The sequence below is a fragment of the Xyrauchen texanus genome, chromosome 38 (assembly GCF_025860055.1).
Source record: "Xyrauchen texanus isolate HMW12.3.18 chromosome 38, RBS_HiC_50CHRs, whole genome shotgun sequence".
Taxonomy (NCBI): domain Eukaryota; kingdom Metazoa; phylum Chordata; class Actinopteri; order Cypriniformes; family Catostomidae; genus Xyrauchen; species Xyrauchen texanus.
The window spans coordinates 1,281,763-1,297,375 of NC_068313.1; the positions used below are offsets into that span (position 1 = coordinate 1,281,763).

Here is a 15,613-nt window from a genome sequence, read left to right on the forward strand (position 1 = left end):
CAAATTAGAATAAAATGTAAGTTATATCCAAGTGAAAAACAACTCGCCATCACATTAAACAGCACAAGGACTCTGTTAAACATACATCACTGTGATCTGGCCTTAAAGTCTTTAAAGTTCTTCATGTTTAGTTCTTTCCCAAAGAAATGCATTTCTTTTCACTGCTGAGGAAGGTTTTTGCAGCCAAATAATTGATAATGACATTCACTGATAGCTATTGTAATTATGCATTTGTTTGTGTTGTTGCTGTAATAATCATTGACATTTAATCGCTGGTCAGAGATAGTTTAATATTTGTGATTCTTCATTGTAGGAAACCCCACAAATGGGTGGAAGAAGAAAGCAATTTGTGCTTTCTTCCAGAGAACATGGAAGGCCATAAAGCGCCCCTTCATCTGCTTCCGCCGGAATAAAGTGCTTCCAGCACAGCCGGCCGATCCAGAACTAACCTCTGACCCGTCTTCAGCCAGCCTCGAACAAACACTTGATGATGACCCAGCCATTCCAGCGAAAACGCCTGACACTGATTTGTCTGTCCCAGTTCTGTCCGGTATCGAGCCGAGTGATGGTGAGTCTGCTGTCATTATTATTCTGGTTCATGTTACTTCTGCCCTGTTTTTGATTTGTACTTACTTTCTAGTAGTTTTTATTGTATTTGTTATGCTTGTCAACTTCACACCTATGTCTAACTAATGTAGTGAGTGTGTGTATTTGTGACCGATGCGATGAGGATTTTGGTGTTTTACTGTCAGTTGTAATTCTGAATTCACTTTAAGTAACCACATACAATAACCAGATTAGCAACAGATCTGAATATAAACAAAACAGATCCACATTTTTGATATTGACTATTTCTGCTATAACCAGCACAAATACTGCATCATCAGTATGTCCAGGGAAGGATCATTGGATCTGGATCGTATGGAACGGTCCATGAGGGCACTTGCAAACTTGATGGCGAAAAAGTTGCCATCAAATGTATGGGAAAGAAGGAAAATGACCGTTGTCTTGTTATTGTAAGTTGGCAGAACTCAGTAAATCTATATTTGGATGTTAAAGTGCCGATTAATGTAATTCATATTTAGGAAACATGAAGTACAACCGAAATAGACAAATAAGGCTAGAAGCACCAGATAACTTCAAGCTGAAATAACTAAAGATGAAAGAAATACAATAATACGTGTTCTTCAAACCTAAACTTCAGATTTTCTCTCTGTGTTTGTTGTCTAGCCTGGACATTCCAAACCTCTCAATGCAGAAGTGGCATTGATGCTTATGATGAGACAACCTCCCATAAGCCCTCACGTCATTCAACTGTACGAGTGGTTTGAGGAGCCCAACGAATTCATCCTCATTATGGAGAACCCTCATCCGTGCCAGAACTTGGTTGATTTCCTCAAATGTCATGGTCGATTGAATGAAGCGATGGCATGCAGATTAATACGTCAGGCAATACAAGCAGCACAGCACTGTCTTGACCGCGGCGTGTTCCACAATGACATCCATTCCTTAAACATCCTGGTGAACACGCAGAGTTTGGAGCTCAAACTGATTGACTTTGGGTGCGGAAAGCTCCTTGACACTGCTGGCTACAGTTCCCAGACATGGAAAGGTGAGTAGGTGTTTTGTGTTATCAAATGGAAAACCTACGTGCAGTGACTCTTTTTCACAACACCGTTCCTGTCTTGCTTACAGGACCACTTGCTTGCTGCACACCTGAGGTCCTCACACAGCTCAAATATTACGCCGTCCCATCAACGGTCTGGTCCCTAGGTTCTGTGCTGTATGAAATGGTCAATGGGTGTTTGCCATTTGAGAATGTCCTCGATGTTATTTGCGCTCTGAAGTTTTGGAACCTCAACGTAACCAGCGGTGAGAGAATAGCAGTATTGACAGAAACATTGATCACAAAAAACATGTTCATGACTCAATAGAAACAATGCATTTCACTAATGAATGTTTACTATAAATCACATATTTCAGAAGCTATTTCATGTCAGCGTTAGTGTGTCACTATAACTAACCAGCTCTCTCTTTACAGCATGCCGTGATGTGATTTACCAGTGCATGAACAAAGACCAAATGAGACGGCCAACACTAGACCAGCTCTTACAGCATGAATGGTTTAAAGATCATGATTAAGGAAGACAGGCGATTCTGTTTATCAAAAGCGTCAGACGTGAGGATAATTTACAATCGTTCTTTTCATATGTATTCCATTATGAATTACTGAATGTGTAGTGAGATTTTCAAATATGCATCAAAATATAGAATATATTGAATGGAGGTGATTATTAATGTTCTGGTTAACTGACAGTCAGAGTTTCTGCCTGAAACCTTTCATGAAGTACTGACTGACTGTAAATATGATGAAAGACTTGGCAGACTGACTGAAGACAGTCAGAAATTGACTTGCTTTTTCTTCCCCAAGGTTGAAAAGACACCATCTAGTGTCAAGAGCAGAGGACTCATCGCAGGAATGATTTTCAATCATGGGTGCAGTCCACTTAAAAAAAAGAGTGCATCAGAAAAGGAGAGCATAGATCATAGGTGCAGTGCATTTAAAAAAATGCATGTTAAAAAAAGAGAGCATATATTACATGCATGGTGCATTTTACAAAATCTTTTATCAGTCATAGGTTTAATAAAAGTGCAGTGCATTTACAAAAGTATGGAATGTCACAGTTGCTCTGTATTTTACCAAAAAGCATCTATCGAAGTTGCTGTGGATTTTACTAAAAGAGTTACAGTATATAATTGGCTCTGACCACACAGAAAAATGCCAGTTTAAGAGTTTATGCTTAGATGACCTGCTTGCTAATTAATTGAACTTCCATAAAGAATCCATACAGGAAAAAAAGGTAAATAACAGGTGCTCCTGCAAGTTTTGCTCCCACTGAACACCAGCTGTATTCACAAAATTCAATTCATAACATATTTCACATTCACAAAATAAAATTAACAATTTCACAAAATATGATTCATAAATACACATGTGTGTTCAAATTTTTTTTGGAATCACTTTGCTATGGATGTGACAGTTGTGAAATAAGGGAAAAACATTTAAATTGCTTTGAAGCCTGCAGACTTTGACCTCTGAGACATTGTATGTTGTCAATTAAGAATGTATGATTGATTGAATTAAGATTGAAATGGCAACATGGCCTTGTCTGATTACTAATCTGCAAAAGGCTATTTTTTTCTAAACATATATCTATCAATAATAAATCAAATCACAATGATTTAAAAAATGATCACTTAAGCCTAGTGCACCTACACGACTCAAGCTCATCTCCTTTGAAGTTTTGAGTTTGCGACTGGTCTGCGATGAGAAATCTCTGATCTTACAATGAACTGTCATGTAGTGTACGCACTCCTGCAACATGCCCACATAACTCACAGATGCTACGATGGATTTCAAACCAGCTTGATATCTAGTCGTCTTGTCATCAGGTGTGCGCACTGACAAGCAAATGACCGGCAATAAGGAATGGCCTTAAATATATCCTTGGCAAATAAGTGCAAGCCGATCTTTCAAATGTTTTGACATGCTATCACAAATGATCTGCGTGAGTTTGTGAATGATAAATTATGTTGAGTATCCAGGTCAGGTTTGGGGAATGTACAATTAATTTCAATGATCGTAATCAATGATTAATCATACGGGTTGACCCGGATACCAATACATACAAAAACGCCCCAAAAAGGGCTTATATAGTCCAAGAGTCTGCTTCAAATATATATAGATAATTAAACACAATGAATTATAATTAATTAGGAATATACATTATATGCAGACAGGCTATATTAATTTAATTAAACCCTCAATGGAATTGACCCGTAGGCTACCGCAATCAGTCAGTTTGTCCAGCGAACCGCTTTGCTAAATATTTCTGATCAATTCCCTTGAAGGTTTATTCTTAGTTATAAGCTAACTCATCAAAGCACGTTAACTTTGATAATATCAGCTTGTAGCTTAAAATCGCACATTAAAGAGGCTTTGCTTTATGACCAACAAACACAGACAATCAAGCATATAATTGGATTTAATACAAGGAACTAGAATATATCACTACACTTGACAAACAGACACTTAACATGTAACATAGAATAAACATAAAATAAACAGAGTAGAAGCAATAAGGAAAATAAAGAGATTATTATAAGGATAGCCAACTTATTACAACAATTAACCCTTAAGAGCCAGCAAATGGAATTACACACTTTAACACGTTTGAATTTCAGATGAAATAATACTTGCACAATAAACCTTTGTGTGTAGCTGAGCAAGACTGCGTGTATGTCGTGTCTTCGCGGCGTCCTTGAGATGGAGGATCTTGGTTTGGTGTTTCCAGCGCGTGGAGTTGAAACTCACTTGAAGAGAGAGTTGAAGGGTTGTTCCGAGAAGTTGCAATGTTCAGCAGAAGAGAAGAGAGAGGGGTGCCGGGGGAGTCCAAGGGGAAGGGAGGAGAGATGAAGTTGGGAGTTGGGAGCAGCCAAGAAGAGGAGAAGAAATAAGAGAGCGAAGGGCCAGTGTGGATGCAATTTAAAACCTTAGAAAACGTGTCCCACCTCTCATTGGCTCGACCAATAAGAAGGGTGGAAGTTCCAGGCGGGAATTTGGTTTATTGCTCTTTGTTCTAAGGGTGCTCCTTGGTGTGCACCCTGGAAGGGTGGTAGCCAATGAAGAAACTAGGAAATATTCCGAGCATTGTGCTCGTGGAGACTAGTTGGCGCTATTTCCGTGATTAGGAGTTTTAACAGTGGGTTCTTTGTTATTCAGAATCTGATGGGTTAATGATTATCCTTCATACGCTACAGTCCCCCTTTTCGTCAGGTGAAGTCCCTGTTGGAGACATCATCGGACGACAATCATCACAATGGCGGATGGCAGGTGAATCATGAGGGTTTTGTAGCAGGTGGTTATTCGGACGGAGGGCTCAATTCGATGAGGTTCAAAGTGGTCTCTGTCGTGGTCCCCTCTTTCCGGGGGTTCCATCGGAAACCTACAGACATGGCTTTCGTGAGCTTGGCTGTGGATGTTTGCATCTCGTTGAGCCTCCTGTACAGGATGAAAGCCAGGCCTAGTGTCAGGAGGTGGCTGATTCCCATAGAGATACACAGCGCAGTGTCAGCTGTGGTCCAGGCTTGGACAACAGGTGAGGTGGTCAAGATGGGCATTCGAGACAAGGCTTGGAGGGCTGTGTCGATAGGAGCAATGTCAATTAACTGGGAGCCCCCCCTTTCGATCCACAGTTCCAGTTCTGGATCTAGGGTGAGGTTTTGATTCTGGGAAAAAGATGGGATTTCCAGTTCTGTTTCGTACTCTTCGCCTGGGAGATGGTATAGTGCCAGGTCATCGAGGTGGAGGATGGCACCTTTCGGGACTTGAATCCACATGCTCTGGTTGGGCAAGGTGAGACGGGTGGTGGTGTCATGCTGGTCGTAGGTGAGTGTAGCTGTGCGCACAGGAGTGTTAAAGAGCCACCTGTCGCCTACGATCTCGGCTTGTGTCTCGGTGACTTGAGTGCGAGGCTTGGCATCGGCGGGGCAGCGGGTATCGCTGCCCAGGTGTTGCAGCCCACAGATTCCGTCAGTGTTGTCTCTGAGGAAGGGTTTACTGGGGCAGAGGTAGTGAATGTCTTTGGTCAATGTGCACATGTGCAGATTCGGGGCCAGGTACAGCCGTGGGTCGCTGTCGTGGTAGGCCACCACGTCTGGGGTGTGGATTTTGATGTGCGTGTTACTTTTCCAAAACCCGATATTGACGATGTCCTTGAGCCGGTAGATTTGGCTTGACTCTATGATGGGTAGGTTCAGGAGAAAACCCACTTCCCTCTGCTAGGGGTCGATGTAGAGTGGGATGGCGCTACCCAGAGAGTAGGCAAGGTGTAGTTGTAACGGGTCAGTTGTCGTGGTGATGGCAGAAGCCAGCACGTTTTGTACAAGGCTTAAGGGTATCAGGTATGGTGGAATTCTACCCATGGCTAGGCTGTCAATGAGGAGCTCACCTCCCGCAGCATGTCTGTCATCAGGGCTGTGACCAGCTGCGTTTGAGCAAAGTCATTCTGGAAGACAGTAAACAGCTGTTTCATGGAGTTCACTGTCTGGTTCAGTAGAACGCTGTGAGTGTTGAGGATTACCACAGTTCCTCTCAAGGTCTTGCCGATGGTCTGCAGGGATGCACTTTGTGTGGTGAGTTGCTCTTTTAGCTGTTGTTGGGTAAAAGCAAATGTTGCTTTCAGGTACCGGTGTAGCTCGTCGAGGTACTGGTGAGTGGCGTAGGCTGTGACGAGGCTGGAGTCTCCTGGCTGATACAGCAGATGCAGTGTCTTCGAAGGGAGACACGCGAGTCGAGTCCAGCGGGGTGGCTCTGAGAGCCATTAGCACCAGCGGGAGTTTTACATCCCAGTCCTTCTGATTGGCAGACACGTACTTTTTCGACATACTGACCACGGTTCGATTCGATTGTTCCACTTGGCCAGATGAGATTGGATGATGACTGACATGTAGTTGAACTTGGACTCCCAGGAGTCTCCAGATCTGTTGCATAATCTCGGCCGTAAAGTGAGTGCCTCTGTCTGAGTTGACTCTCAGGGGCAGTCAAACCTGGAGAAGATGTGGTTCATCAGGAGGTATGCCGTGGTCTGGGCAGTGTCGTTGGGTGCTGGAAGACACTCTACCCATTTTGTGAACTGGCACACGACTGTGAGGAAGTATTTGTTGCCCCTTGTCGACCTGGGCAGAGGTCCTACCCAGTCAATTTGGAGGTCTGACCATGGGAATGTGACTCTCCTGCGTTGCAGTGGAGCTATGTGGTTTGGGTTTGCCGGTTGAAACTGGCAGCAAACCAGGCATTCTCTGACATATTCTGTCACATGTTCCTGCATGCGGGGCCAGTATGCCACTTGCTTCAGTGTCTCATAAGTGGCTCTGGCGCCGTGGTGTCCGGCACATGGTGCGTCGTGGGCATAACTTAGCATGACCCCCCTTAGGCACTGTGGCACCACAAGCCTTGGCGCTGTGATGTCATCAGGTGCATACCACAAAATGTTGTGTATCACACGCAGCATGTGCTTTATGCCATGCAGCCTTCTGAGGCACGGGTTGTCAGTGAGGTCAGACGGCGCTAGAGGGTGGTTGGTGGGGTCTAAGAGGTGGTTCAGGAAAGTCTGTATGGATGTGTCAGAGGCTTGCATGTCCGCTATGTCATTGTTTGACATTTGCGGAGCCAGCGTTAGAGGCTGTGAGGGTGGCACTGTTGCAGGAAAAGTTATTTTGCTACGGGTTATCACTGCAACGTTCAAGGTGGGTGGGAGGGTTGGAGGTGACCACAGAGTACCGTGCAGTGCGCCAGTCATGGCAAGTGCATCGGTTTGGTCATTCAAGTCTTTGTCAAGGCCTGGTTGCCTTGAGTGTCCTTTCACCTTCTTCCAGTAGACAATCATGTTGTGATTTCTTGTGATATCATCACATTCTTGGAACAGGTGTTGGTGTTTGATAGGCTTGCCGTTCGAAGTTTTAAAGCCATTATGTTTCCAGTTTGGAAGGTGGCATGTGAAACTGAGTCTGGCGTAGTTGGAGCCTGTGCAGATCAGGAGTTCTCTGATGTTATGGGTCGATGCGATTTGCAGAGTTATGAGAATGGCTGCAACCTCCACATACTGTGATGACTGCGGGCCCAGCTTGAAGTGTTGTGGTGGGCACGGCAGGTCATTTACCCATAATACACCTGCTCCTGCTTGATGAAGTGTCTTGCTGGCATATGCGATTACTCTTTTGTCTTGGTCATGCCGTTGGTAAAGGCCAGCACTGAGAGAGTGGCTGGAGAATCCAGCTTCTAAGTAGAACTCTTTTTGTGGGTCCGGGTAGGCCAGGCACGGAGCGGTGCATAGGTGTCATTTCAGTTCGTCCATGGCATGTTCTTGGACCTCTGTCCATACAAATGGGCAGTCTTTTTTCAGAAGGGCAGTTAGAGATTTTGCAATGTCTGAGTAGCTCTCGATGAGCTGCCACGAGTAATTGCACACCCCTAGAAAACTTTGCAGCTCTGAGATGTTGGTGGGTGGCTTGATGTTTTGAATGGCTTGAATACGGCTGGACTGTGGTTCGATGCCCTGTGATCCTATGAGTAGGCCCACATAGTTGACCTTGGTTTGGCACCACTGTCCTTTGTGGAGGGCGATCTTGGCGCCGGCAGTTGACAATTGGTTCAAAACATAGTCTATTTCTTTCATGTGGTCAGCTACTGTTGTGCTTTTCATGAGAATATCGTCTACGTAGATAAGATTGCCTCTTGTTCTGGCATCTGGGCATGCTTTGTTCAGGAAAATGTTGAACTCAGCAGGTGAGTTGGCATAGCCGAACGGACACCTGTTGAAAGTGAATTGTCTGTTGCCGAACGTGAAAGCTAGCTTGTGCTAATCTTCTGGATGCACTGGTATGGTCCAGAATCCAGAGGCCACATCGAGTGTAGAGAAGATGGTGGCTCCTCTGATTCTGGGTATTTCCTGCTCCAGCTGAGTCATGGGCCATCGTGACAGTGGCACCTGTTGATTCAGTTTCCTGTAGTCAATGGTAGGTTGCCACTTGCCGTTTGGTTTGAGGATGGGCCAGATGGGGGCAGAATAGGTGCTGTTGCATGGCCGGATGACACCTTTTTCAAGCATGGATTCGATGATCTCTTGCACCGGTTCGTGCGACGCAATGGGGATCTTGTACTGCCTGACAAAAGTGGGAGGAGCATTAGGGTGCGTTGGGATGCGCACGGTGTGGAGCTTGGTGAGACCACAATCTAAAGAGTCTTTGGCAAATGATGCTTTGAACTTATAAAGGACTTGTCTGAGTTCTTGTCAATCTGCATCATTATTAATTGCATCAGCGTCTTTTAGAATTTGCTGAACTTGAGACTCAAACCCTGGATACGGCTCCTCTGTCGTGTGTCGTCTGTCGTGTTGGCAGGCAGAGGTGCGGCAGTGTCATCAATCTCGCAGGTAGGCTGTTTGGAGATTGTGTATACTGCAAGGTGTTGGTCCTTTGTCAGTTCTGTTCTGCATACCTGTTCTTTGTCCACTGGCATGATTGAAGTTATGGAGATGATCTTGAAGGGGGTTGTGAACACTGTGTTGTCTGTGTACCCTTCGGGTATCATTGAAGCTGGGATGGGCCCAATGATTGGTAATGTTAGTTCAAAGTCATGAAAGTCGTGGCTCACTAGCCATCCTGCCCGGTAGGCTTTTGGAATTGTGATGTCCATTGCCATGCAGTTGTTGAAGAGGATGTAAACAGCACGGGATGACACTTCAGTGAGGGGCGTGCCTTCCAGCGTGAGTCCAAGTTCAACGCATTCGGGTGAAGGTTGAAAGAAACCCAGCGTGTGGTTTAGGGTTTGACCACAGCGCATGTTGAGCCGAACAGTGACCCCTTTGGTGTAGGCTGGTACTACAGTTTCCTGTTCGTTGACCAAGGTGCAGACCTCTGGAATGGTCTGGCCTGACCGGAGGTTCGCAGTGTTGGTTGGAATCACAGGAGGCTGTAAAGTCAGTGGGGCCCACACGACCTCATTAATAATGTCTACATGAGCGCTGAGGCGAATCAGAATGTCTGCTCCAATGTAGACTCCAATCATGGGGCAGTTCTGGAAGGACCAGGAAGTAGTGGGTCAGACATCGGTAGTTCCACTTCAAGTTCAAAGCGCAGATCCTTTTGGCAGTCACCATTGTTGATGGGCATGAGTTCAAAGGAAAGCGGGTGCGCTTGCTGGCAGATGGAAGGTTTGGTGTGTCTTCAATGAGAGCATTGTATAGTGAGAGACTGATGGCTGAGTTGTCTGCCCATAGTGCAAGTATGATGTCAGTGGCAGTTACACCATTCAAGTGCAGGTCAGCTGTGACCTTGGGGCAGAAGGAATCAAAGTCTTGGGTGAGTTGAAATGTGCAGAGTAGCGAACTTGAATCTCGTTCTGGTGCTGATGCTGTGTCCCTGTGGCTGGCTGTGAGAGTTCCTGTGACCTCTGTGACCTGACAGTCTGGTTCAGGTGTTAGGGGTGGCTGAAGAGGGTGAGGTTCACGCACTTGAGCCCAAATCTTCAGCTGTCTGAAGTCCAGCAGGGGCTCGAAGCGGTCTAGCAGATCTTTGCTGATAAGGAGGGGATATGTGTCCATTGGTGAGATGTACACAGGGTGTACCAGGCTCATGGGACCAATCGTTAGGTGAATGGGAGCTACCTGTTCAAGCCGGATGTCATTTTGGCTGTATGACTGGACATTTAGCAAGCAATTCTGAGATTTTAAAGTTCGATTTTGTCTCTTAGCTTCAAATTTGAGTCTTTCAAAAAGTTCAGCTGATATCAAAGTGAGGTCTGCTCCAGTATCTACCAGGGCTTCGAGTCTCACCTCATGTTCCACAGTGATGGCGAGATAGAGTTTTCGTGCTACCCCCTTTTCGATCAGATTCCCCAGGAGTTTTGGTGTTGGGGCTTGTGTGGTGATCGATAAGCAGTTAGGGTCGGTCTCGGGTGACTCGGTGCAGAGACACACAACCAAAACCGCACTTTCTGGTATCTTAGGGGCTTGGTCACTGGTGTGACGGATTGGGTTGTCCGCTGCAGGATGTGTGGTTGTCAACTGCAGTGAGTGGGTGTCGCTGTCACTTGGTGATGTGATAGCTAGTTCGGTAGTCTGTGTCTGAAGAGCGGTGCTCTGGGTGCTTGGTTCAGTAGGAGGGCAGTCAGGAAGGGTGTTGGTTTCAGGCCTTACACTTAGTCATGAGGAGTCTGACCTGTCCTCTTTGTCTTCCTTGTGAGGTTTCTTATGGAGAAGCTCTTTCAGGATTTTTAAGAGCTCTGCAGTCTCTGACGTGGCCTCACTGTTTTTCTTTGAGGGAGGCTCAGACTTGGACTTGGCTGGGGCATGCCGGAAGGGTTTCCGCTGCGGGCTGTCTGGGCTGGACGTTTTAGTCGATGGGGTTCGGCTCTTTCTGGGCCGTCGGCTGGCTTCCCACGTGGCTCCACCCTTTTGGTTGTGGGGGGCCGTGGGCTGCCGTAGGATCTTTCAAAGCACCCGCTCTGGTGCTTAGGATGAGCACCATCACAGCTGCGCTGCCCTCTGCCGGCTTGCAACGGTCTTGACTCGTTGTTAAAAGTTCTGTTACTGTGGTGCTGTTGGGTGCGCTCTAGTGCCAGCTCTGAGCGCTGATCAGTGACAGGGCAAATGGTGGGATTTTTCACAGTTTTTCAGAAGCAATCTTCTGCTTGGTGAAAGCTTTATGGGCTAAGTCTCGCAGTTGTTGGGTAGTCATGGTGTGAGGACAGGCCAGGACCCCTAAGTGATGGATCACTGTGGGATGCAGATTTCGGAGAACCAAGGTTCTGAAGTTGACATCTTCTTCCATGCCCGGTTCATTTCGTGCTCCGAAGTAGGCTCGTCGGATTCGTCCGTAGTAGGCCTGTGGCATTTCCAGCCGAGCCTGCTTGAGGTTCATGGCAGCGATGAGTCCTTGATCAGTTTCTGGATCAGAGAATTCTCTGATGAAAGCCTGCCGCAGCTGTTGGTAGTCTGTTTTGACAGTCTCTGGTTGACGGTCTAGGAAGCTGCATACGTCACGACTAGACGTAATTCTGAGCAGGTACAATCTGTCCCACGTGGTCACATGGGGAACAGTGTGCAAGTGAAAGTCAATGTCTTGCAGGTAAGCGTGCACATCGTGGCCTCCTGCAGGGTTTGTGGTGAAAGTAAGTTTCTGGCCAGCTTGTCAAGTTCTTCGGGAGCCATGCCGTGGTTAGTGACCAGGCTTTTGTGTGCGGGCTCCCACCCTTTTGTTGCTGACGGGGGTTCTTGGAGGCTGGCTGGTGACATGTTGAACGGTGGGCTTTCGCCCCCCTTTTCAGCCCTGAGCTCTTGGCTGAAAAGCTTGGGCCCACTGGTCAGGGGAAACTCTGTGTTGTGCGTTTCCCTTTTCTGTTTACTTTGCAGTCTATAAGAATGTTTCAGTTCTCTGTGAACAGTGTCAAGTTCATATTGGAGATGGTCTCTGTGCTGAATAAGTTCATGGATTTTAGCTCGGGCCATGTTCAGGTGCTTTTCACAGGCTCTGGCTTTAGCATCTCTGTCTTTTAGTGCAGTCTCTGCTCTTGCAAGGAGAGACTCGGCTTGTTGCAGCTTTTCGTCGAGTTCCTCTCTGGCTTTTCTCTCCGACCTTTTCTCTTTGGTCTGGGTCTCGGCGAAGGTTTTCCAGGGCATTTTGAAGTCTTTCTACTTCCTTTTTCTGTTCTGGGTCCGTTTCATCCTCTTCCTTTCGCTGTTCCTCGGTCTCGAGGCGTAGCTGATTTAGACGACTCTGAGTTTTGGCTTGGTTCCTACGGGCCTCCTCAGCTTGGAGTTTTAGTGCTGCGGCCTCCTGCTCCAGGTCGAGATTGTTTTTCTCACTTATCCGTGCCTGGGCGACGAGATTGTGGGCAAGACTTCCGATGATCTTGGTCCATTCTTTGTGGTTGTAGCTCTGTGTTGGATCGTGGGCCATCAGGCTGTCCAATTCGGCGTCCAGTTGCTCTCGACCTAGGGGCTGTAGGTCCCTGGCGTCCTTGGGTAGGACGGTGTCCGTCATTGCGCTCAACCAGGCCTCGAGGTGATCCCAGTGGGCTGTGGGACTGGACGAACGGGACATACTGGCTTACTGTAGGCGAGAGAAAAGAACAGCACACACAAAGAGGCCAATGCAAGTATGCGTAGGGTTAGCAAGCTACAATGAGGTGGCTATTATAAGCCGTAATTTTGACTAACTGGGGTAGACAGTTAGACAGTTAGGTGGGCCGAATTTCGCGGGTCAGTGCAGGTCTAAATAAAGGATTTGACAAGGCGGCAGCCCACAAGGGTCATCTGATGATGTGGGCTGCCTGTTTGTCTCTTTATTCAGTTTTCCTTGATGGCTCTTGTGGGCTCTGTCTTAATGTGAACTGGAAGTACACACTACGACAGAACAGAACAGCAGAATAAAGTAGAACACAATTAATGTTAGGAATAGATAGGCAGGAGAAAATGGGCCTAAGTCTACCACCACTGCTAGGGTTTATGATAGGACCAACAGGGTGGGGCGCTATCGAGGTATAAACCCTAGGAAGATGGTGTGGCTTAGGGGAGAGAAAGAAAGGAAATGGGCCAAATGCTTAAATGACCGGGGGAATGTCTACTATTATGTGGCCTATACCGGTGGATGGATTTTACCTTCTTTTAGTTTGCCTGGGGTGAATCGAGGTCACTCTGCTGGGGACCAGCGCGTGGTCAATCTTTCTAACGGTTCCAAACACTTGACCGCAGTGTCCCCAGGCCCTCTGTTACTATCACGGTGCGCCCTCTCAAACAACTTGACTTTAAACACAACCGGCAACACCAAGGTGTCAACTGTCAGGCGGCACAACAAGATTGGATTTTCCCTAGAACCCTCGTAAGAGTGGCCCCTCTTCAGGCCCTGGTTTAGGTAATTATTCCAAACTTGCCGTGTGTGTCGACTGACGGGGTTGACTTTCCTTTGGAGTGCCAAATTGCTGATGTCGTTGCGTGCCGCACCAATGAAAAGAGACAGAAGAATCCGAGATTCAAATACGGCCAGCGTCGGTAACGCCGGTCGGATAAACCAGCTCACTGGGAACCAACCAGAAAGTGAAAGTCTTAAAGTGAATTAAGGCTTTCTTGTTTAAACCAAATTGTTTAATTATGTGTGTAGAAATAACAGGCGAAAGCTTTACCAAATGATGATAAGTAAAGAAGTTTGATAATGATGTTAATTATCAAAACAATCTAACCACAAGAAAAGACAGAAGTAAACAAGGCAGGATGAACAGACAAATTTAATTTAAATTAAATTTAAACTTGTTAAACTCAATTTAAATAAGCGTGCAAAGAGATGTCAAGTAGCATCTAAGATAGTAAGGATACAGTCGTAATAAAGTATCAAAGAGGGAAAAATAAATAAAAAAAATAAAAATAAATAAAAATAATATTAATAATAATTAATCACATTAATTAATAATAATTGAAATGAGAAACTTAATTCAAATTTACATTCGAAATTTGTTTGTTTCAAACCAAATTTGAACAAGTGTACGAAAAGTTAGAGATCAGAATTATATCCGATGATAATCACGATTGCTGTAAGATATCAGTGATAGCATCTGAAATAAAACCAACTGGAAATTAACCACTTCAAAACAGAATGCAAGGAGGAAGGAAGTGATAAACCGACTTAGCAGGGAAGGCCACCAAAGGGGGCGCGTTTCCTCTAAGTGGGCATTAGTCACTGTACAGAGACTTAACTTTAAATTTAAATTCAAATCTTATTTGAACCCAATTAAGTGTAACAGTCAGAGGTAGAAGAATTGTTTAACATCCAATAATATTAGCACAAGCAAAGCTTGTAAATGCAAATATGTATTGACAGTTAAACCACCCTGTAAATATTCACAGGGAGAAAGAATTTGAGAAAAGAGATGACCTACAATGAATGTCCACACGATGGCGTACTTGCGCACGCGCAAGATGACGTCATGGGGTGGGAGTAACTTGAGAACTAATCAAGCACTTACAGGCTGCCCTCTAGGGTTTGTCTGCGGAATAACATTCCGTGTGATTTCAAATCCGAGAGAGAGTTCTCACGCTTGGATTTTCTGCAAAATCACAATTATTCAATTGAAACCTTTTCTTCTTCTTTTTGGTGCTATGCTTCACATAAACGGTGTGGCAGATTCTTTTTTTCCTGCACTACGAGTAAATGTGGACAACAGGAATTGTACGTCTGTCGTTCGGCTCCCATACACATTAGAAATATAGCACTTATTCAAAATGTATTAGGTTTCCGATTGATTAGCTACGTCAATGTAAACCAGGAGTTAATTTTATAACGTTTATAATCTCAGGCCTTACTAAGATGAGAAAAGAAGCATCGCTTAACTCAATCTTTTTATCGCCCCGAAAGAAGAGCATCGTTCTGAACAGGGGATTTTGTAATATTAAAATATAGCGTGTCTTTACAGAAGCAATTTTAATATTATGAACTGCAGTTTACTTTATCACTCAACAGTGGCAACAAATGTTTAGACATTATTTAGCAACTTGTTAATCGTGTTGAACTGGGACGGGCTTTCTGTGCCTTTCAGTTCGGCGCGCTCGCGTACATAATTAACAACCAAAATACACAAAATTGACAATGCATTCATTCACAAAACAAAGCTTAAAATGTGCCCGCATTCTCCACCATTACTGTAGAGTATCCAGGTCAGGTTTGGGGAATGTACAATTAATTTCAATGATCGTAATCAATTATTAATCATACGGGTTGACCCGGATACCAATACATACAAAAACACCCCAAAAAGGGCTTATATAGTCCAAGAGTCTGCTTCAAATATATATAGATAATTAAACACAACAAATTATAATTAATTAGGAATATACACTATATGCAGACAGGCTATATTAATTTAATTAAACCCTCAATGGAATTGACCCGTAGGCTACCGCAATCAGTCAGTTCGTCCAGCGAACCGCTTTGCTAAATATTCCTGATCAATTTCCTTGAAGGTTTATTCTTAGTTATAAGCTAACTCATCAAAGCACGTTAA

The 15,613-nt window shown here is 45.1% G+C and overlaps 1 pseudogene; it reads right to left on the minus strand.

Annotated features, from left to right (window-relative positions):
• Positions 1 to 2,317: 2,317 nt before the first annotated feature.
• On the minus strand, positions 2,318 to 12,663 carry LOC127631428 (uncharacterized; annotated as a pseudogene).
• Between the last annotated feature and the right edge of the window lie 2,950 nt (positions 12,664 to 15,613).